Below are 22,631 nucleotides of genomic sequence, written 5' to 3' on the forward strand. Positions count from 1 at the left end.
CAGAGAACATTTAAGGGAAAGAGAATCACTTGTGCCAAGGCACCATGATGGGAATTGGAATGTGTGAATGAAGAACCAGAAGTTCAGCTTGTCTGGATCATAGATTCTATGAAAGGAAGCAATATATCATAATTTGGGAAATTGTTACATTGAAGCCAGAGGATTTTACCTGCCTAACAGAGGAAACCCAGAACCCAACCATTTTAAACCATCAGTTCCTTGGATTTACTACTTTTTATAAAAAAAAAATCATTGAATCATTTTCAGACATGCTGACTTTATGACTCTACTTGGGATTTTCTTGGCAAAGATACTGGAGTGTCATTTCCTTCTCAAGAGCATTTTATAGATAAGGAAACTGAGGCGAACAAAGTAAAGTGACTTGCCCAAGGTCACACAGCTAGTAAATGCTTGAGGCTAGATTCAAACTCATGAAAATGAGTATTCCCAATTCAAAACTCAGTATTTTTTCTACTTAACCACCTAACTGCCTCTGGGTAAAACAGTGAACCCATATTATGTATATATTCCTCCCAACTGCCCCAACTTCTTTCAAGTCTAAGCTAAAAATCTCACATCCTACCAATGGTCATTTTTTTCTACCAAGGGTTATTTGGATAATTATAACAACATTTGTGGGATATTTTTGATTAAACATTTAATGAATTCACCCCTAAAAAGCACCTAAATTTATTGAATTTAGAGTTGCATCTATGGTTGTCTTGGCAATGCCAGACTAATATGATGTGCGGACTGAAGGTTCTACAGGAAGCCTTTCCCAATTCCCCCTTATTCAAGTGCTATCATTCTATTGATTGTTTCATATTTATTCTCTATAATATGTGTGTGTATAAAAATTTGTCTTCCCCATTATAAGGGGAGGTCCTTGAGGATAAGGACAATCTTTAATTTTTCTTTGTATCTTCAGTAATTAGGACTAGTAAATAGTAAGGACTTATTAAAAATTTATGGTTTCACATACATACACACATACACATAGAGTCTAATTGTTTAAAGTGGATCTCATGCAATGAGAGAGCACTGTTGTGAATCAACATTTTTATACATGATTTAAAACAAAACATGTCTGTAATCACAGATGATAAATACTCTCATGAAAGAACAATTGAAAATGAAGGGTGGTGGTGTTGGAAGCAAGCCTTAAGCTAACAATAAGCAGATGCAAGAAAGTTATTAAATTGCATTGACTTTAGGGCAATTTTTTTAAAAATATGAGATGCAAAAGTGACATTTTCATGGTGGGGAAGGGGAAAGAACATTTCTACATTTATAAGGGGCAAATGGTTATCTTATTTATTTAAAATTTTAATTTTCATTATAGTGCTTCAAAACCTTATGGGAATTCCTTGGAGACACTTATGACCCTTTAAAAAGACTCCTTATCTCTGGCCAACGCTTTTCTACATCTAAGGTACTGTATTGTCTTGCTTTTAACATTTGGAATGATAACTTTGAATTCATATAGCAACCTCAGTCATTAAAAATGAAGAATTTATATCCAACATGCTCTGATTCATATGCCAGGAAAGTTAACCATTGAATAATTTTTTCTAAGGAACACTTGAAAAATAATGAAAAATTAAAGAATTTGTTAAGTAGAATCTTAGCAGAGTTTGGTTAATTTGATTCAGTGTTCCACAATCAGTGGTTATATGTGTATTTTAATGTTTAATGTATTATTTATTTTTATTTTTTTGCCTGAGGTGACATTGAAAAGAGTAGGATAAAAAAATTAATTGTAAGATTTTTTAACTATTTTGGAATGGGGATCTTTAAACCTTTGGAAAGAATGTAAGCTCCTTGAGGAAAGGGGCTATTTAATTGCTTTTTTTCTTTGTATCTCAGCAAGTAAAAGGGGCATACATTAGACACTGAATATATTTTTGATGATTGATTGGAGTTTCCAAGAAGTGTATGAAATTTGAAGCTTTGATTATAATATGACAGATATAATCACCTGAGAAATGAAGTATTCTAGAATTTCTCCCCTATTCTTCCTTCTCCCCTTTTCCATGTCCAGTTGGGTATTAAGGTACATGAATTATTTTTATCAGTATCTATTTTCATCATACCAACTTTCAAAAGATGTCTATTAACTATTTTATGTGCAATTATTAATCTTTTTAAAGATCCTGAGGATACAAAGATTTTCAATATAAAAAAATGATCTTCCTATTCATAAGGATCTTAAATTCTATTGAGACTACATGGCAAATCCACAGAAAGGTTTAGTAAATATGAGGAGCTTGGGGAATCCCTAGTAATCCAGTTTGGCTGATATATAGAGTGTGAGAAAGGTAAATAAAACTGGAAAGATAAAGTGTCTTGAATACTAGATAAATGTGTATGTCTTTTAATTTCTCAACAGTTTGAAGTTACTAAAGTTTTTTGAATAGGGTAATGATATGGTCATGCATTAGGCAGGTTATTTTTGGCAGTGGTGTTAAGGATGGCCTTTGAGTCACACAATTCATTCTGTCATTTATTAAGGATTTAAAAAATGACTATTATAAGCTGTGTCCCCATAGAGCTTACTTTCAATTGGGGACAAACAAAATGTACTTAATTGAATATATTCACAGTGATAGGAGCAGAATCTGTGACTTAATGGGTCCATGGAAAGCTTGGATGAAGGAACTCCTTCAGCAATACAGGTGGGGAATATTCTTTGCAATTTATAATGTGAGAGAGTTGGAAGAGGACTGAAAGTCAATAGAAGGAACTGAATTCCAGGTCTTCCTGGCTCCAACACCATTTCTCTATCCACTAAACCAGACTAGCACATTTCAGATATATATTAAATAAATGAGCTGTCATGATGGTGTGAGATAAGAATAAGGGTAATCACAAAAGGCCCTTTTTAGGAAGTGGTTCTTCATTTAAGTTTGAAGAGAGAATAGAGGAAACAGAGTATGAAAGGTATGAGGGACAGCCAGCATTTACAAAAGACAAAAGTATGGGATATTGTGTTTGAAGGCCAGTTTAGCTACATTATAGATTATATGAGGAAGCAAAATGGACTGGAAATATAGGTTACAATCAGATTGAAAAGACTTTTAGCTATCTGAAAGGCGCAATGGTTTGTGTTTGTATTGTAGATGTCAGACAGAGATGTGCCTATGTTGTCATATATATCAGTAAACTGTGAAGAATTATAGTCATGAGTTACCCAAAGGTCAATAGAGGTACACCAGGAAGGCATGAGTAAACTATAACATATTACTTCAAGAAGAATAAGGCAGGTAACTGTGCATGGAGATGCATTTTGGGACAAGGGAATGAGCAAAAAAATGAGGAATGAGAAAAAAAGATATTGTGCATATTCCATTGGAAGCTTTCTCTATGAAGAAATGGAGAAAAAGGACCCAATATGCTTGAAGTGTTTCTTGTTGAAGAGAAGGACAAGGTTTGGGCAGGATGAAAGGGCAAAAAAAAATGGGCAGCAGCTTATGCCTTTGGGTAGAAGATAGAAATCAATGGAATCCCAAATTCATTAAAAGATTAAACTCAAGGTTGTATTAAAAAGGGGACGCATCTTGCCTTGTATAGGTCTATGTGCTCCTTAGCAGCAGTGAAGACTCTAGGGCTCACTATGAAACTACAAAGTGAAGGAGATGAATTGGGAAATAGCGAAGACAGCCTGAAATTGGATGACCAATTGTAAGTGAAGTGATTTGGAAGAAATGAATGGATATGAAAGATTGTGGAGATAGAATCATATGATTAAGGGATCCTAGATCTAGTCTCGGAATAACCTTTAAAAGTTCATCTAATTTAACCTCCTCATTTGGTAGACTAAGATACTGAGGTTCAGATATTCTGTAATTATCCTGTGTAACAGTACTATGTAATTGAAGCAGGATTCAAACTCAGGTCTTTCTGTTCTGATCTCTCCTTTTCATCCACTCTATTGCACTGTTCAACTGATTTGATGTGGCACATGTAAATAAGAGGAAAGAATGAAAACTGACTTCAGTATTTTGGGATAGGGTTACTAGTTGCTTATGACTGAAAAATTAAAGAGGAAATGTTATAAGTGTTATAAGTTAAAAGTGTTATAAGTAAGGAAGTGTTATAAGATCTCAGGTAAGAGATTGGGGATGGAAATGCATTTTTTGAATCATCTGAATATCTGTAATCACAGTTTTCCTGTTGTTCAGTTGTCTGCTATTGTGTCTGATTCCTGGTGAACCCTTTTCTTGGTAAAGACACTGAAGTAATTTGTCATCACTGTCTTCAGCTCATTTTGCTGATAAGGAAACTGAGGCAAATAGGGTTAAGTGTCAGGCCATATTTGAATTTAGAAAGATGACTTCAGGACTGAAACTCTACCTATTCTACCACTTAACTGTCCAACTGTTATCATACAACCTACAAAAAATGAGATACCTGTTGAAGAAGTATAGCAATCACAAAGGTGGTAGCAATGGTGGTGATGATGATGATGATAATAGTGGCAATAACAGCTATTAACATCTTTAGGGTTTACAAGAGACTTTACATACATTATCTCTTATTCTCATAACATTCCTGGAAAGTAGGTAGCATTATCAATTCTATTGTACAGATGTGGAAATGAGACTCAGAATGGTCAATTATCTCACAATTTTTAAGTGTCAGAGGCAAGATTTCAACATTTTTTAACAGTTATTCATTGATTGAACTTGGACTTCATAATAAATTATTGATTATATAGTTGGAATCATTTGAAATCACTTAAATTTTACTTCATATAATATTGAAAAGTCTTGTATTATTATTCTTTGGATGAGTAAATCATGACCCTTCTTAAACTCTTCTTGCCAAGATGAAACATTTTCTCATATTAGAGATAATACCTTTGGGAAAATGGTTTCAGATATTCTAATGACATAAGAAAATTTATGAGTGAAAGAAAATCATGAGTTAAAAAGGATATGCTAGGGTTAGGTCCTCGACCAGAAGATCTGCACTTTTATAATAAAAAGGCTAGAACAGAGTCTGGAGACTACCTATATTCAAAATGTTGAGAGAGATAAAGATCTTGAGAAGTATCCAACGAGAGAGGTAGGACGAGAACTAGAGAAAACATCATAACAGAAACCAAGGGAAGAGTGATTTTTCTAGAGGAGAGAATAGCTGAAAGTCAACAGTATCAAATGCTGCACCAGACAAGGACTATGAAATCTGAGAAAAGACCACTGACCTTGGCAATTCGAAGTCATTACTGAAGTTTTAATTAGTAGTTGGGTTGGAAGTCAAAGTGCAAAATGAGTAAAGGAGTGAGGCTGTGTGATATAGTCAATAAAAGATCTATGTTCAAGTTGTAATCTGACACAATTTAAATGTGTGACCCTAAGCTATAAGTCACAGAGGAGGTATCAATGTTTAGAAGAGGGAATTAGCTCATTGGGAGAGTTATCAGAGGATAGGTTCGAAAAATTGGAATCATTAAAGAGAAAGTGAAGGCAGTGAGTCTAGAATACTCATTTTAGGAATTTAACAATGAAAGGGAAAAGATGGGATCAAAACTTGAGTATATAAATTGAAGAATTGTTTTATTTTTATTTTTTGAACGTGGTGAAGACCTGACCACATCTGTAGGTAATGGGGAAGGGGCTGATATACAGAGAATGAAGATTGGACAGTTGGGTTGGTGTGATCTTTGGCAAGTCACTTCACCCTATTTGCCTCAGTTTCCTCATCTGTAAAAGAGCTGTTGAAGGAAAGGGCAAATCACTATAAAATCTTGAAACAATTGAACAATAGTCACAGTCACCTCATCCCTTAGGACTAGATCAAAGAAAAGATGAACCAAGGCATCAAAGGCAGTGAAGAGGTTTTGAGGTAAGAAGCAGGATAGATGAGTGAGCTTGTAACAGATGGCCTCAGTATTCTCAGTTAAATAGGAACTGGAGACATCTGCTGAGGATGGAGAATATGTGGAGCTGGGAGGAGGCTGTAGGGTTTGAGCCAAGAACATCTATGCCATGTACACAGTAGGCATTTAATGAATGGAATTTTGGAAGACTCAGCCAAAAAACACACACATACACATATAAACACACATGCACATACACACACACATTCAAACACACTCCTCACATTTAACTGTGCTTTGTCATGAAAGCTCTATATTTAGATTTTTAAAAGAAAAGAAAATGAAGCCTATCATATGGAAAACTCTGTTTTTTCCTAATACGATAATCTCTGTGTCAGAATCATATTGTTTCAAAACTACTCTAGCAGCTAAAGGAGGCAATGTAATCAGCTTTGTATAAAAGTATACAGTTACTGTAATGAGGTGAGAAGTCCACCTATATTTCCATGATCATCATGGAAAACCATATTTTTATATCAAAAAATTTGAAACACAAATATCATTTAATCAGAAGTATATGATAATTAAATCTTATGAAAGTTTTTTTCTGATTCTTGGTTAAATCCAAGACTTCCAGACATTCACTACAGCCATAGTCTGTTTATTAGGTGCCTTCAGATTTTCAAAGTTAAACCTATTTCTTTTTTATTGACTTTCGTTTAAAGTCATCTTTGAGATATCAACACATGATCCTCATCTCTACTATTTCTTCAAATCCCTAGATTCCTTAATCTAACACATTAGGTCTTACCTGACTTTTGCCTTTTCCTTCAACTAGAGATGCCCACAGACACAAATTATTTCATATTTTCATAAACATGTTATAAACATATGTGCACACAATACTATACCTACATACACACAATATACATGTACATGCATATAAATATACATACATGAGGAAACACAAGTTGTCTCCTTCAATAAAATTTAAACATATTTAGAGAAGAAATGATCTGATTTTTGTCTTTGCAGTCTCAGCAAAGTGTCTCCTATATGGTAGATTCTTAATAAATTCACACCATTGATTACTGTTTTCTCATCAGAATTATGGGATGCTGTGAAGGAGTGGGGTTTGTTATATCTTATTTTGTTCTTAAACTTGTCTCAAATGTAAGGCCTTGATTTAATTATTAATAGAAAATCTAGGAAGAACAAAGTATATGGGTGTGATGGCAATTCACTTCAAGGAAAACAGACTGTATTTCAAACTCTTTTTGATTTTTTTCTTGATCTTAATTATATTAGCTAATATTTGCTTAATGTTGAAAGGTAACAAAATGCATTTCATATGTGATCTTCTGATTCTTACAATATCTTCTTGAAATAGCTTCTATTATTGTTTTCTTTTTTACAGATTAGGAAAATGAAGCTAATAAAGGTCTTGCTTAAGGTCATACAGCTAGTAAAGTGTAAAAGATAGAATTTGAATTCAGATCTTCCTGTTGCAAGGGCAATCCTGCCTCCATTATGTTATTTAGTTGATCACATAGAAGTATCACATGATTTTTCTTGCAGAGGGAAAAGAGAGTAGTGTAGAAACACACACATTCCTCATGGGGAAAATGGTTTCTTTGGGAAAGTCTTATAATTACATTGATGTGCAGATAGTTGGGAAGGGATGAAAGGCATGGTTTACCTAGACTGGATAGAGGGGTCCTCAAAGCAATTTAATTTTGAAAGGGACCTTAAAGATTATCAATGCTTTCAAATTACAGGTAAACACACTGAGTCCCAGTAAAGCAGAGTGATGTATAAAATCCTCTATAAATTAATTGCACATCTGAAACCTCAGACTCTGAATCTGTTCATTGCACCAAAATGTTGATTCCAATTCTACAAAGAATAGATAGAAAAAAGACAAGAAGTGATAATGTTCACATTGAGGCCCAAATTATTTGGGAGAAAAATAATATATTATTTATATATATATAAATAATATATTACCTTAACTTTTGAAATAGTTTGCAAAATAACAGACAATAGTGTAAAAATATTCATCAGTTGCATTACTTACTGGTTTCTGTAATTGGTGCACTTTACTTAATACTTTAACAACCATATTTCCAGTTTCTCTTTACAAAGCTCCTCATATTGGAATTTATTTTAATTTGCTAGAAACACTGAACTGAAGCATGAATACTATAATTTACCTATTTCCAGGACTTTGATTTTTCTTTTTCTTGAATTGGCTTACATACTTATTGTATGTCTCAATGAGTGGGGCTATCATAATTTTGCTGTTCACTGAATGTCAAATTAAAAATGTATATATGATCGTTAAGGCTCCTATCTCAGCTAATTATTCTTGGGGGAATTTCTGGAAGTCTGTGCTAATGAGCTGAAACATGCTAAAAGCTAAAAGACCAAGTGGTTGAACAGTAACAACTACAGTAAGGTAAAGTATAAACTGGAAAGCCTTGACAATGTATATCTGAAGGAAGAAAGGCTAGAAGAGGGTGAATCTGATGCAATAGTCTACTATTGTAATTCTGTTTAACTCACTGATTTTTCATGTTTGTGGAGCAGATTATAATAATGGTGGCATTTGCTCTCTCTCCCTCCCTCCCTCCTCCCCAGTATGTGTGTGTTTTTTTTTTTTTTTTTGCAAAGCTACCGATTTAAGTCAAGGCAGACTTTTCTGTAGGCATAGAGGCCAGGATGGGATTTGGCATACTATAGTTACTCTATCCTTCAGTTTCTCTCTATCTGATGAACACTAAAAGCCTTAAAAGAAGTAATCACTCCTTCTCTGATTGCTAAACATTGGACTGCTCTGATGGACACCATTTCCCAATGGTCTGCTGCCACACTTCATTGATTGAAATGGTACTTTAGTGTCTCCTTTCAAATGTTTCTTTTGTTTTGTTCCCCATTTCCACCCTGGACAGATCCCTTTATTACTCACCTCATGGACTCTACTTGGGCATCCTGATGCCCGCCTGGCTCTGTCTACAGAAGAAACATCCCTTCAGTACTGACAGTTTGACTGTCATGGTAGCTAGTCATCAGAGAGCCACAAAGCAGGATCTGCTTAATTAGCGGGAGAGAAATAGCAGAAGACTTTTCTATTGCAATGTGATGGCTCCAATTCCTTTAGGGAATTTCTCAAAGAATCGTAATCCAAGGATTTACTTGCTGCTAAATCAGTGAGCCATTCCTTATTACAAAGAATCATTAAACAAAAGAAAGAAAAAAGAAGAGAAAAAAATTACAACTGATAAATACAGCTTAAAAATCTGCCATGATTTGCAGTCACAGTTATGGAACCTCCATCTGTACTAGGTGTATAAGGGAGGTATCTTCTGTTCTTTGAGTCCAAACCTGGTGATTATAATTTTGTAGTATTAAATTGTTTAATGGGCGTTTGGGTGACAGGTTGGATAGACTGCCTAGCCTGGAGGCAGGGTTGTTTATTTTTTAAAAGTTCAAATCCAACTTCAGACACTTAATAGCTATATGTGACACTGGCCAAGAAACAACCCCTTTTGCCTCAATTTCTCATCTATAAAATGAGCTGAAGAAGAAAATAGCAAACCATTTAAGTATCTGTCCAAAGAAAATCCCAAATGGGTTCATAGAGTCTGACACAATTGAGCAACAGCATCAATGACAACAAAAGCATTCATTTTTATTTTATTTTAATTTTTTAGGTTTTTGCAAGGTAAATAGGGTTAAGTGTCTTGCCCAAGGCCACACAGCTAGGTAATTACTAAGTGTCTGAGGCCAGATTTGAACCCAGGCACTCCTGACTCCAGGGCCAGTGCCCTATCCACTGTGCCACCTAGCTGCCCCCATTTTTAATTTTTTCATGGTTATCTTTTTCATTACTTTTTTATATTCTATCACTTTTCATCAGTTTATGTGAGTCTTCTCATACTTTCTACATTCATTATAATTGACATTTCATTACAGTACAGTAACATTCCATTATATTAAGGTGGAACAATTTGCTTAGTCATTTCCCAATTAAGGTACATCTATTTTGCTTCTGGTTCTTTGCTAAAACTAAAAGTGCTGCTATTAATATTTTGGAGCACATGGGACTTTTTTGATCAATGATCTCTTTGAGATACATGTTAGTGGTGAAATCCCTAAGTCAAAGATATGAACATTTTAGCCACTTTATTTGCTTAATTCTAAATGGATTTCTGTCATGATTGTACTAATTTACAGTTACACCAATAATGCATTAATATGTTTGTCTTTTCACAGTCCCTCTAATTTTGACCATTTCTATCTTTTTGTTATATTTTCCAATTTTCTGGATATGAGATGAAAGCTCAAGGTTGTTTTTCTTTGCATTTCGTTTTCAGTTAGTTATTCCAAACATTCTTTATTATGGTTTCTAATCATTAAAAATTCTTAGTCCATATCATTAACCATAACTTATAAGAAAAGGAATTTCATATTTCATATTTGTATTGATTACTTATATATCTCCAATATATCTGGAAAATTGGTTATAACAAAAAAAATAGAGAAGAAAAAAAGTAGTTTAGGAAACCAACATCTCAATCTAATGAAAGGACTAGATTATTCACTCTGACACTACTTTTGTGTCAGAGTAATAAGGCACTGAACCTCTTTAGGCCTCTCAAGTCTTCTCATCTGTGAATGGAGGAAATTGAAGTAGATAATTTCTAAGGTCCTTTCCTGGCTCTCACTTTTTTAAGTTTGCAAATACATCAATCTGACAATACCTGTAATATTTCATACTGATAGAACACCATTTCTGAAAATAATATAGTGGTTTGTAGAAATAGTCTATGCAGTTACCTTACCATTATGGTAAGGTATTACCATAATATCCATTAAGGTAAGAAGTGGCTTTTAGCTTCAAAAGATGAAAATGAGTTTCTAACATTTAGACCTGTCTTCTAATGAAATGACCTGCCTCAGGAGAACAGGGATCTCTAATCATTGAATGTTTTTAGGGAAAGGCTGCATGCTACAAAGAGGATTATGTTCAGGTGTGACCGAGATTAAACGAACACTAAAAAAGTCATCCAAATATTGCTGTTTTCTTGGCTGCCCTAAAGTGTATCAGTGTAAGTAGGGGCTGTTATTACAGTGAGACATCAAACCAGGAGTGCTGCGACCTGGACTAGATTATTCACTCTGACACTACTTTTGTGTCAGAGTAATAAAGCACTGAAACTCTTTAGGTCTCAAGTCTTCTCATCTGTGAATGGAGGAGATTGAAGTAGATAATTCTAAGGTCCTTTCCTGACTCTCACTTTTGTTCCCATGAATGTAAGCATGATACTTTAACCTCTTAAGCCTCAGATATGATAATACCTGTACAACCTCCTTCATATGGCTATTTCTGAGGATGATAATTTCAAATATTATAACATCAGTATTTGGATGATGATGGAACCCATATTTACAACTTTTTCTCACATTGCTCCTTGCCATGGTCCTATGCGTTATTAGATAAAGAGAATGATTCCCTAAAACAGATTTCATATTTATTTTTTTAATAAATGCATAATTATAAAGGATATAGTACTCCTGAGTTAATATCTGGAATCCCTTCCACTTCCTCTAGGGTGCAATTAATTTTGTCTAGAATGTTCTCTATACCATATAAATCTATTGAAATTTTGCTCTTCAGTCTAGGCCCTGGGTCACATTGCACAATGGATGAAGACATATGATTGTGAAGGAACACTACTATGCTAAAGAAATGAGTTCAACGATATTAGAAAAACATGGAAAGATTTTCATGAAATAATGCAGAGCAAAATAGATATACATCAATTGAGAGAACATTGTATATGGCAACAGTAATAATGCTTTAAGAATAACTTTGAGCATATGAGTCATGTTTGACTATTATTAATACTGAAATTAACTATACAGGACATATAAAGAAGATATCATCTTCATCTAGAAAATAATTCATAAATAATGAATAATTTTACAAATAAATCTATATCTTTCTATCTATCTATCTATCTATAGACAGATATCTGTCTATTTGTGGCTAATAGCTTTCTCTAGAGTAGGTGGGAGAGAGAAAAGAAAAAAGAAGGAAAAATAAATTTACATGATAAATATATATATATATATAGGAGTATCAAGTTGTATATTATATATTTGCAATTTCATATGCATTCATCTTTTTATTATACTGTGCTTATCAGAAATGCTTGTTTTAGTCCATAAGTTAAAAATAAATTAATACATATTTTTAAAAGGAAGAAAGTCTAGCCTCCAGGGATACTTAACACCTTTCAGCTGTTTAGTAGCTTATAGAAAATAAACATCACCTATTATTTTCTTCACATAAAAGGGAGGGCAGCAAATTTCCTTATCTCCAGAGATGATTTCTTACAAAGCTTTAGAAAATAAGTGGTAAGACTCACGAATGCAATACAGAGATTCTTTAGTTCTTTTATGATGATATCTGTCCTTCAAGAATAAAGTCAATTTGCCAGTAGTAATATCATTAAAGTTAATTTAATGGAGCACTCACTTGAACTGAGATCTCTGTAGAATACTGAGAAGCCCAAAATTGTATTATGCTAAGTCATGTTACTTTTTAAAAATAAAAATGGAGTCAATATAGAATATTTCTATGAGTGATATATTAAGGAAGGACTCCTATCTTGGAATAGAGACAGGAGGGTGATTAAAATTAATTAGAAGGAGGAAGGGGAAAGTTGGAAACAATGCAAAGTATAAATGTTGGTGCTTTGAAAACTGGTTAATGAAATAGGCTAACCCATATATACTAAGTGTTTATGATTTCTTGGGACTCTGTTGGAGTATGCAATGTGTCCTGAAGAAAATTCTAAGGAATCACTATCTTAGAAGAAGAAAAAAAATAATATGGGAAATGACTAAAATTTAATCTTTCTTGGGATCAAAGACAGGAGAGTTTAAGGGATCTCAAAGACCACCTTGTTCCAGTTCTCTCATTTTATAGATGATGAGACTGAGCGTGCATGTGAAAAGTATTAAGTGACTCGTTCAGGATCATATAGGTAGTTTCAGAGTGAGATTTGAACTCTGGTAATTTGACTTCAGAACTACTTCTCATTTTAATATATCCTCTTACCTTTGAAACCTAGACTTTGGTTTGATTGTACAGTGAAGAGAAGAGAATAATATTTCAGTCAAATCCCTTATGTCTATCTAATCTACTTAATTATCATCTATCATTTATCATTGATCTTACAGTTATATATATATACATATACATTTATATATATAACATACATATATATATATCCATCTTTAGATATGTCTATATTGTCATCTAGGAAAGCAGCACTTAGTGAGAAGGGGTTAGGCATCCCCATCAATTGCCAACCAAATTCTAATCAGAGGGGAGACAAGACAACCTAGCTGAAGCAGCAGTGCATTCTAATGGGGAGACAGAAGGTAGTATGTGTCTCACAAGTCACATTACTATCACCTTGACCACTATATCATCTCTGATCTTGGTGCAGGCATCATAGGACCCCCAGTCCAAGAGCCATGGGAATAGCAATGTCCCCCAAATCTCTATAACTGATTCCAGCCCACCTTCTATAGCCATCCATGATTGGAAAAAAATATTGTAAGGGTAGGACTGTACCTTCCACATTATTACAAGCACTAGAAGCTGACCAACATCTGTAACAGGCAGATAAATCAAGAGCCCTCTGAGTGGTAACAACACCTCTTGGCTCATCAGTCTTCTTTCCTTACCAACCCTCAAAACTATATTCCAGAGTAGCAACCCTTGTGGGGAATGAACCAGGAATCCCCTCTAAATGACAGCCTATAGCCATTCAAAGGTCATGTGGCCCAATCCAGCTAAAACAGTGGGAGGCACCTTGAGAGAGATAAAATATGGGTTAAGAATTGCCACAATCACCACCAATATTGCCACCATTTTCCCTCAGACCTTGATAAAGACAGTTTGGGACTCTGAAACCAAGAGCCTTTGGAACCTTTCTAGCCTGGCACCCTTAATCTGGGAAGCAAAACCTATGGAGCCACTTTCCTTATATGGAAATATATATTCATATGGAAAATCCTGAAAAGAAATGTCTTGTCTCTCAAGTGCTTGGTACTGCCAAAGCATTGGACATTGATATGATTTTTACCAGTAGAAACAACATTAAAGAAGAAGCATTACTATCTGTTCTGCTACTACAACTTAAGGATCTTGGGATTTTTCCATCTGACTCGCAGATGAAACCTTCCATATGTTGTCCTTCCCTTTAAAATATAAGATCCTTGAGAGAAGTTACTGGTTGACTTTTTCCCCATTTTTAACCTCAGAACTTAACAGAGGTCTTCGCACATAAATGTTTTTCTTTATAGATTGATTGTTTCATCCATTCCTATAATGATAAAATCACAAGTTCAGATTTTATTTCTATCCTCCTGACCTCCCATGCCTCCCTTTTCCAATAGATAAAAATATTAAATAATAAGTCCTGTTCTGGGATATACTGTATGCAGAGCTGAAATCAATGCCTTCTTCTTACCCATGCTGACTTTGTGTGGGTCAAGTCATCTTGATGTTCCAGATCAACGCATCTAACTTAAATAGAGACAGGACCACTTAACCATTATTTGAGGATCTCTGCAGTCTCTGCTTAGGAAACCATTTATTAACCCTATGTTTTATTGTAATTTTATTCATTTTAAAAAGTATTTTCTGATTACATTTTAATCTAATTTAGCCATACTGGGGAGTGTTAGGGGCATCCTTGGAACCTGTAGGTTCACCTCTGTTTGATGCAGAGCTATAAATTGCAGAGAGGGTTATGCTCCAAATAAATAAAAGTTTCCTCATCTGTACCAATGAAATCATAGGTTGAGTCTCCATCAGTTTCCCTAGCATTGGAAAGGGCATTCAATAATTACCATTTTAAATAGGAGAAAGGCTCAGCTAATTTCCTGGAATAAACCTTACCCTGGGGTCTCAAAAGCTGTTTTAGCAAAACACAAGGGCTTCTAAAGGAGCAAAGTTCTGTCCCTTTGTTTTAACATGCTGTTAGGGAGAAATTGGATATCTCTCTGTATGACTCAAATTGAATGAATATCTCTCTCTGTCCTCAAGCATATTTTTCACTTGAACCTGGGAATATTCAGAAAAATAAAAACAGGCATAAAACATTTTCTTTGTTTTCCCATATAATATCTGCAACTTATCCTCCCAACTACCTTGCAGCTATGGAAAGTTCATTCAATTTTACTAAGATAAGCTCTCATATTAATCTTCATTAAATCAATTAATCACTCCATTAAGAGACATTGCTAAATGTGCTAGCCTTCAGGGGAGGTTCTGGAGAAAGTTTCTTTTGGCCTTGGCTCTGCCAATAGCTAGCTGGTTGACGTAGATATAGGGGTTTTAACCTGGGGTATGTAAAGCTTTTTCCCCCGTAAATATGTTGATAAATGCATTTCAGCACAATTGATTTCTTTCACAATGATATATATTTTAATTTTTGTATTCAACAACATTCTTCTGAGAAGTTCATAGGCCATACCAGATTGCCAAAGGAGTCTATTATACAAAAAAAAAGGTTACGACCCATGAGTCCTAGAAGAATTTACTTACTCTTCCTCACTTTTTAAACATTTTTCAAAATGAAAAGGTTGGTCCTTTCTAAAGTCTTGTACAGCTTTAACATTTTGATGAGTATTAATTTTCAGGCTGAAAAGAATATGAAAGGAGTCATTTAACTTTTTACTTTTAATTGCTATTTTTGCAATATTAAGATTTTTTTCTTTCCTGACCTTTGCCAATTTCCATTTGTATGACTTCATCATTTTTTTCAAATTTGTTACCATGTCACCACTCTTATATACACAACTATAGGGTAGAGACATGGACAGCACAACAGTATATATTCCAGACATCAAGGAAAGGGCATGTTTTTTATTTAGAGAAAATGCCCACCAAAGCAGAAAGTGGGAGTCTGGTTGGGAATGCCATTATCTTCCAACATAGCATTAAATGAACCCTAGTTACAGTCCATGAGTGTGATGGATGTTGCTTAGGTAGTGCTTTTGCCTTCTGAGTGCTTAAAAGAGTTCCATTCTCTAGTGACTGGATGGCCTTATGCATTGGTTTGATGGAGTTCAATTAAAATTTTGTATCAAATATGCGCTCAATTATTTACTCTATAGTATTAAAATATTATATGCCAGCTATTACTAAAATTTCTCATCCTAAACCTTTCCAATTTTTACTTCTGATGCAGAACCAGGCTTAGGATGATTACATTAATAATACATCACTACCCAAAATTAAAGTGCAGAGCTGAGAACATGCTAATAGGTTTCATTGATTTCAACTTGGAAATGGGTGCAGACAATCAGAAAGCAGGTGCAAGGTTGATTTTAAATGAACTTGCAGTGATAATATCAAACTGGAATAGGTGGCAAGATTCATGGCTGAGGTCTGAAGCAGAAAAAATGTGAAACATAATGAAGTTGGAGAGATTAAAGCTTGGGGAGAAAAATCCGAATGCTTATGTTGTACTTCATGATTTTTTTTTAAAGATTAGCCTTTTGTGATAAAAGTATAAGCCCTGTCTTAAGGATTTTATTGGGTTTTGATGATTTTCCTTGATTTTGAACTTTAGTTTTAATTTAAATTTAATATATTTTTGATTTTCTGAAAATTCCAAGGTTGTAGTGAGACACCTCAAAATTATTCTTACAGGAATCCTACCTTTATCCGACCTTTCTGTGAAATTAATTTGGATTCACTTTTACATCTATTGTGAAATTCATTCTGTAGTAGAGCTTTTAGCTCTTTATAGCCCTACAAAAGAATGAGAGTTTGTAAGAATAACAGATTCTGTACACACGAATGTATTTGTGGAATCATTTGGAATGAAGGTCCTTTGTGAGCCTGAGGGAATAGCAACAGAACAATTACTTGCCTTGCAGTGTCCCCAGGCCCTTAATTTCCTCCTCTTCTATTGCAGTCTCCTATTGCCAAATACTGAATTGCTGAGAACTGTTGAAGGTCTCTAGTTTATTTTCTCTTTCTTATATATGACAATTTCAATCTATCTCACCAAAAGGACCAAATGTATATTGAGAGTTAAGTACAATGTGTATGGACTTGTCTTAAGCTTTTTATAATAAAGCAACAAGAAAAAGGAAGGAAGTATTTATTATGATCTCCATGATACGATTGAAAATACTGAGACAGAGGTCAAGTTACTATTCCAGAGTCACAGAAATAATAAGTGTTTGAGGTCACATTTGAACTCAGATCATTCCAACTTCAGGCTCAGTGTTTCTATGACACCATCTAGCTGAGTTTTTCAGATATCCTGTATTACTACACACAAGGAAATAGCTTGATGCTCAAAAACGAAGAGAATGAATTATTTAAAATATAATTCAAGGGGGTTCCCTTCAGATCTTGGGGAAATTCTAGAATCTTTTTATAAAAGGTATTATTTGTGATTAATTGGGAAGAGAAATGGGGATGAATATGAACTAACATAGTTGCTGACATCATCAATGAGTTATACTTGATATGATGCTGGCTACCTATAATCCCTATCAGGGGGAAAACTGAGGTTGATTGATTATATGAGCTCATAACCTTTGATTTGCTCTGGGCTGTCCTGGCTGTCTGTTTGAAGTTTGGCACCAAAGACATTAGCTCTCAGGAATAGGTGGTAAGGACACTAGATTGCCCAAGAAGAGATAAACCACCAAAGATCAGAAACAGCTGGTCAAAGCTTCTGCATTAATCATTAATGGAATTAGATGATGTGAGTCTGCTACACTTTCCAGTATGGAAATTTCACCTCAAAAATACTCAACAGATTACAAAGTACCAGTAACAAAAAGATCAATCAATCATTTTTGTTTAATTTTGGAAAGGTTTTATTTATTTTGAGTTTTATAATTTTCCCCTAATCTTGCTTCCCTCTCTCCACCCCCCCCCACAGAAGGCAGTTTGTTAGTCTTTACATCATTCCCTTAGTATGCATTGATCTAAGTTGAATGTGATGAGAGAGAAATCATATCCTTAAGGAAGAAACATATAGTATGTGATATAGCAGAATTACATAATAAGATAACATTTAAAAAAATTAAATGTAATAGTCTTTGTTCTTTGTTAAAACTCCACCATTGTTTCTCAGGATACAAATGGCATTCTCCATCACAGATATCCCAAAATTGTGCCTGATTGTTGCCCTGTTGGTATGAGAAAGTCCATTAAGGTTGATCATCACTCCCATGTTGCTGTTAGGGTGTACAATGTTCTTCTGGTTCTGCTCATCTTGCTCAGCATCAGTTCATGCAACTCCTTCCAGGCTTCCCTGAATTCCTGTCCCTCCCGTTTTCTAATAGAACAATAGTGTTCCATCACAGACATATACCACAGTTTGTTAAGCCATTCCCCAATTGAAATGTAGCAAATTGGGAAATAATTTTTATGACTAGTGTTTCTGACAAAGAACTCATCTCTAAAATACACGGAGAACTGAGTCAATTTTATTTTTAAAAAGACAAGCCATTCCCCAGTTGACAAATGGTCAAAGGATATGCAAAGGCAATTTATAGATGAGGAAATCAAAGCAATCCATAGTCATATGAAAAATTACCCAAATCACTAATTATTAGAGAAATACAAATTAAAACATCTCTGAAGTACCACCTCACATCTCTCACACTGGCCAATATGACCAGAAAGGATAATGATCAATGTTGGCAGGGATGTGGGAAATCTGGGACACATACATTGTTGGTGGAGCTGTAAACTCATCCAACCTTTCTGGAGAGCAATTTGGAAGTATGCCCAAAAGGTAACAAAAATGTGCATACCCTTTGATCTAGCAATACCACCACTGGGTTTATACCCTGAAGAGATGATGAAAAAGGATAAAAACATTATCTATACAAAAATGTTCATAGCAGCTCTGTTTGTGGTGACAAAGAAATGGAAACTGAGGGAATGTCAATAATTAATAATGATGATTGTTATCATTCTCAATACCCAATTATTGGTATCAATAACCAATATTGATAATGTCATCCATAATCAATCAGTTATTAGCAAGCATCAATTGCTCACATGCTATTTGCCAGTTACTGTGCTAGATTCTGTAGGCATAATGGTTAAGGGAAAAATTATTTCTGCCTTTCTGGAACTTATAAAAGTATCATAGCCCAAATTATGAAATTATGGAATGTTTTTTGAAAACTGAAAGTGATCTCACTAAACATGCGGTCCAACCTATTATAAGAAAAAGATAGAATCCCCACTATAGTGTCCTTTAGAAGAGGTCATGTAGCCTTTGCTTAAAGACTTCTAAGGAAGAATCATACTCCCTCTTTCCCAAGACATCCAAGTCCATTCTACTTCTAGATAATGCTATTTCTTAGTGTGAAATTTGATTTTTTTTCAGTTATTTCCTGATTTGCATCTTTGCAATTTCTAAACATTGTATAGTTTGGCCTTCTAGGAGTGCTGATCAGTTATTCAGTTGTTTTTAGTTTTGTTTGACTCTTCGTGACCTTACTTTGGGTTTTCTCTGCAAAGATACTGGAAAACTTTGCTGATTCTTTCTCTAGTTCAGGGAAAAGAGGTCAAGTGATTTGACCGGTATCATATAGATGTCTATGTTATGCATAGGAGTGACTTTAGGTCCTCCTTTGTCCAAATCTGGCTCTATCTATTGAATCACATGAAAAGATGTTAATTCCTCTTTAATAGGATTTCCTTGAAGACTGCTATTATATCTCTGCTGAAGCTTCTCTTTAATAGACCAAAAACCCATGATTCCTAACCATTCCTCATATGGCATCTAGTCAAGCCCTTTCACCATCTTTGTTTATCTTCTTTCAGACACTGTTTGAATTGTATACAGAACTAAACAATTGTATGCACTCTATTTGTGTGAATACAGCAATGGTATCACTTCTTTATACTTAAAATGTATATCTCCCAATGCAGCGCATGATTATACTTCCTTTTTCCTTTTATTATAGTCACATCAGTTGCTGACTTCTTATTGAGGTAGCATTCCACTAAACCTCCCTGATCTTTTTCTTACATTTCTATCCCTTAGTTGATTTTGAACACATGTAAGATTTTACATTTATCTCTATTATCTTCTTTTTAGATTTTTAACCCATTAACTTTATGATTCTTAGATAATTTTTCTTTTCTGACCTTTCCCTTTCTTCTCCTTCCTCTTCCTTTTTTCCTTCTCCTGTGGTAGGATTACTCGACTGACAGATAAAGGAAATGCCATTGATATAACATGCCAAAATTTAACATGTCGATCAGAATATTTCCCTAGATAAAAGGAGCAACTATGGGATAGATGATACTTGACTTGGGTGGATTCCAAATTGGTTGAAGAACTGGACCCCACAAAAATAGTGATGAATAAGATGATAACAACCATCAATTGTTTCTACTGAAAGTCCCCCAGAGATTTGTCCTTTGGCTCTATTCTGTTCAACACATTATCAATGACTTGACTAGAGAAAATAACAAGAGTATTTAAAACATTTGTCAGTGGCATGAAAATAGAAGAAAAAGGTAAAATATGGTGTGATAAAGTTCAACTTGTAAAAATATCTGTACATAAAGAATTACAAATATGTATATGTACCATGTATATTTACTTGGATTATGTATTAGATCTATGATTTCATTAATATAGAATAATTCTATGTAAGGAAATATACTCTACTAACAGAAGTTGCCACTTTCTCTGGAAATTAAATTCTTTTTTTTTTTGCAAGAGAGTGACTTGCACACAGTTAAGTGACTTGCCCAAGGTCACACAGTTGGTCATCATTAGGTTTCTGAGTCCATATTTGAACCCAGGACTTACTGGAGACCCCAGGGCCGGTGCTCTGTCCACTGTGTCACCTAACTGTCCCCAAATGAAATTCTTAATGAGCTGTTTAGAGAAGTGAGAGAGTGACTTTGTCAAACATATCAGCATTATGTTTCAGAGGCAGGATTTTAACCCAGGTCTTTATTTGAGGCTAGCTTTCTTTTTTAAAATATTTACATATATATATATATATATATATATATACATATATATATACATATATTTATGTATTTCTTTAGGCACATATATGTGAATTCCTCCAGTTGAGTTAAAACCATATGTAAGATAGATTAGAGTAACTATGTGTGTCTAGTCAAGAGATTTAAAACATTGTATATTTTGCTGACTCCATGGTCAATATGAGTTAAAAATATGACATGGAAGTAAAAAAATTAAAAACCTAAAGAGATCTTAGTCTATCATTGGCAAAGTGTCTAGAATGAGAGATGTGTGAGAGAGTTGTACTATATACTCTTCTCTGAGTGGACTACATCTGAAGTATTGTGTGCTATGCTGGTTCTGAAATTCACGAAAAATATTGAAAATCAAAAACTTGTACAAAGATGGAAATTTGACTAAATAGTAGTCTCAGAACCATGCTTTTCTTTCAAGATGAAATCTTTGTGGCAGAGGTGAGAACAGTAACTTTTAAAGAATTAAAAAAAGTCCTCATGAAGAAGAACAATGAGATTTGTTTCCATTGGTCCCTGTTGAAAGAAATAAAACCAGTAGATGGAAATTATAGAGATGGCAATTTTGACTTGCCTAGAAAAAGTTTCCTGATGGGTTGGCTGCCTAGAAATGTAAGGTGCAACTGTAAATGTAAAGACCTCATCAGAGGTCTTCAAGTGGCAGATTAATTGAATTCTTGTTGGTAATGTTACATGAGAAATCCTTGCTTAAGGGTCATATTAGATGACTGCCCATATTTTTTTAATCTGAATTGAAGAAGGAATTCCCTCTTCAATATTATCAATGAGGAGGGTAATTCAGTCTCCACTAGATGAGTTCCAATGATGGGTGGTTCAATATCTCCCAAGGAAGTCCATTTTACTTTTGGATAGCTATAGGCAGCCAGGTCATATAATTCATTGACATTTTTATATAGTCAAGAAAATTCTGATTCTTTCCTCAATTGCCCATCCTCCATACTAACTTATAGTGCATCTTGTAAGTGATTATTCCCCCATCATATGTATTTCATGCTATTATAAAGAAGCTCATCTTCTGGAGATTCACTGAAAGCAACTTGTTATAGAAAAATTATTCTCATAGTGTTCAGAAGAGATAAAACAGAAATATTTCTGTTTTTAAGTATCTGGTTAGGCAGCTATCCTATTGGAAGTCAGTTAAGTTTAAAATAGATTTTTTTTTGTTTTTCAGGTTATTATATAATTTGATAAAATGACTGTGTTTTTAGTTGAATAAAAGTTTTCAAATATAAATTCATCTTTGGTAGGTCCAGTGAAAACAGTCTTAGTAAAATCCCAGAAGTAGACAGGGTAACAAGAATGCTATGTACATATTCACATACATAATTTTTCAATGAGTCCAATGTGTAGCTTATGATGATTTGGTGTGCTGACATAAATTAAAACATTGTTCTTAAGTTATTGTGAATCAGTATTATGCCAACTAGATAGTGCAGTGGATAGAATGCTGTCTTGGAGACTGAAAGATCTGAGTTCAAATCCAACATTATTATATTTGTTAGCTGTGTGACCCTGGACAAGTCACATAGCTTCTATGTTTGTAAAAATGGAAATGATAGCAATGACTCACTAAGTTGTTGTGATGATATTTGTTGAGATGATATTTGCAAAAAATGCTTTGCACTTAGACCTTTCCTTTCCCTTCCTTCTCCCTGGTCGGAGACTTCCTAATAATCTTCTTTCGGCTTTTTGGTT

The 22,631-nt window shown here is 34.3% G+C and overlaps 1 protein-coding gene across 1 annotated transcript in view; it reads left to right on the forward strand.

The window, feature by feature from the left end:
- The window catches only part of NAV3 (neuron navigator 3), a 1,126,484-nt gene that overhangs the window by 188,128 nt on the left and 915,725 nt on the right, over positions 1-22,631 (forward strand). Inside the window, exon 2 of the mRNA XM_074226484.1 lies at positions 1,343-1,432. The gene's annotated coding sequence lies outside the window, so the exon portion shown is untranslated. The remainder of the gene's footprint in view (positions 1-1,342; positions 1,433-22,631) is intronic.

This window comes from Macrotis lagotis, chromosome 2 (genome assembly GCF_037893015.1).
Source record: "Macrotis lagotis isolate mMagLag1 chromosome 2, bilby.v1.9.chrom.fasta, whole genome shotgun sequence".
NCBI lineage: Eukaryota > Metazoa > Chordata > Mammalia > Peramelemorphia > Peramelidae > Macrotis > Macrotis lagotis.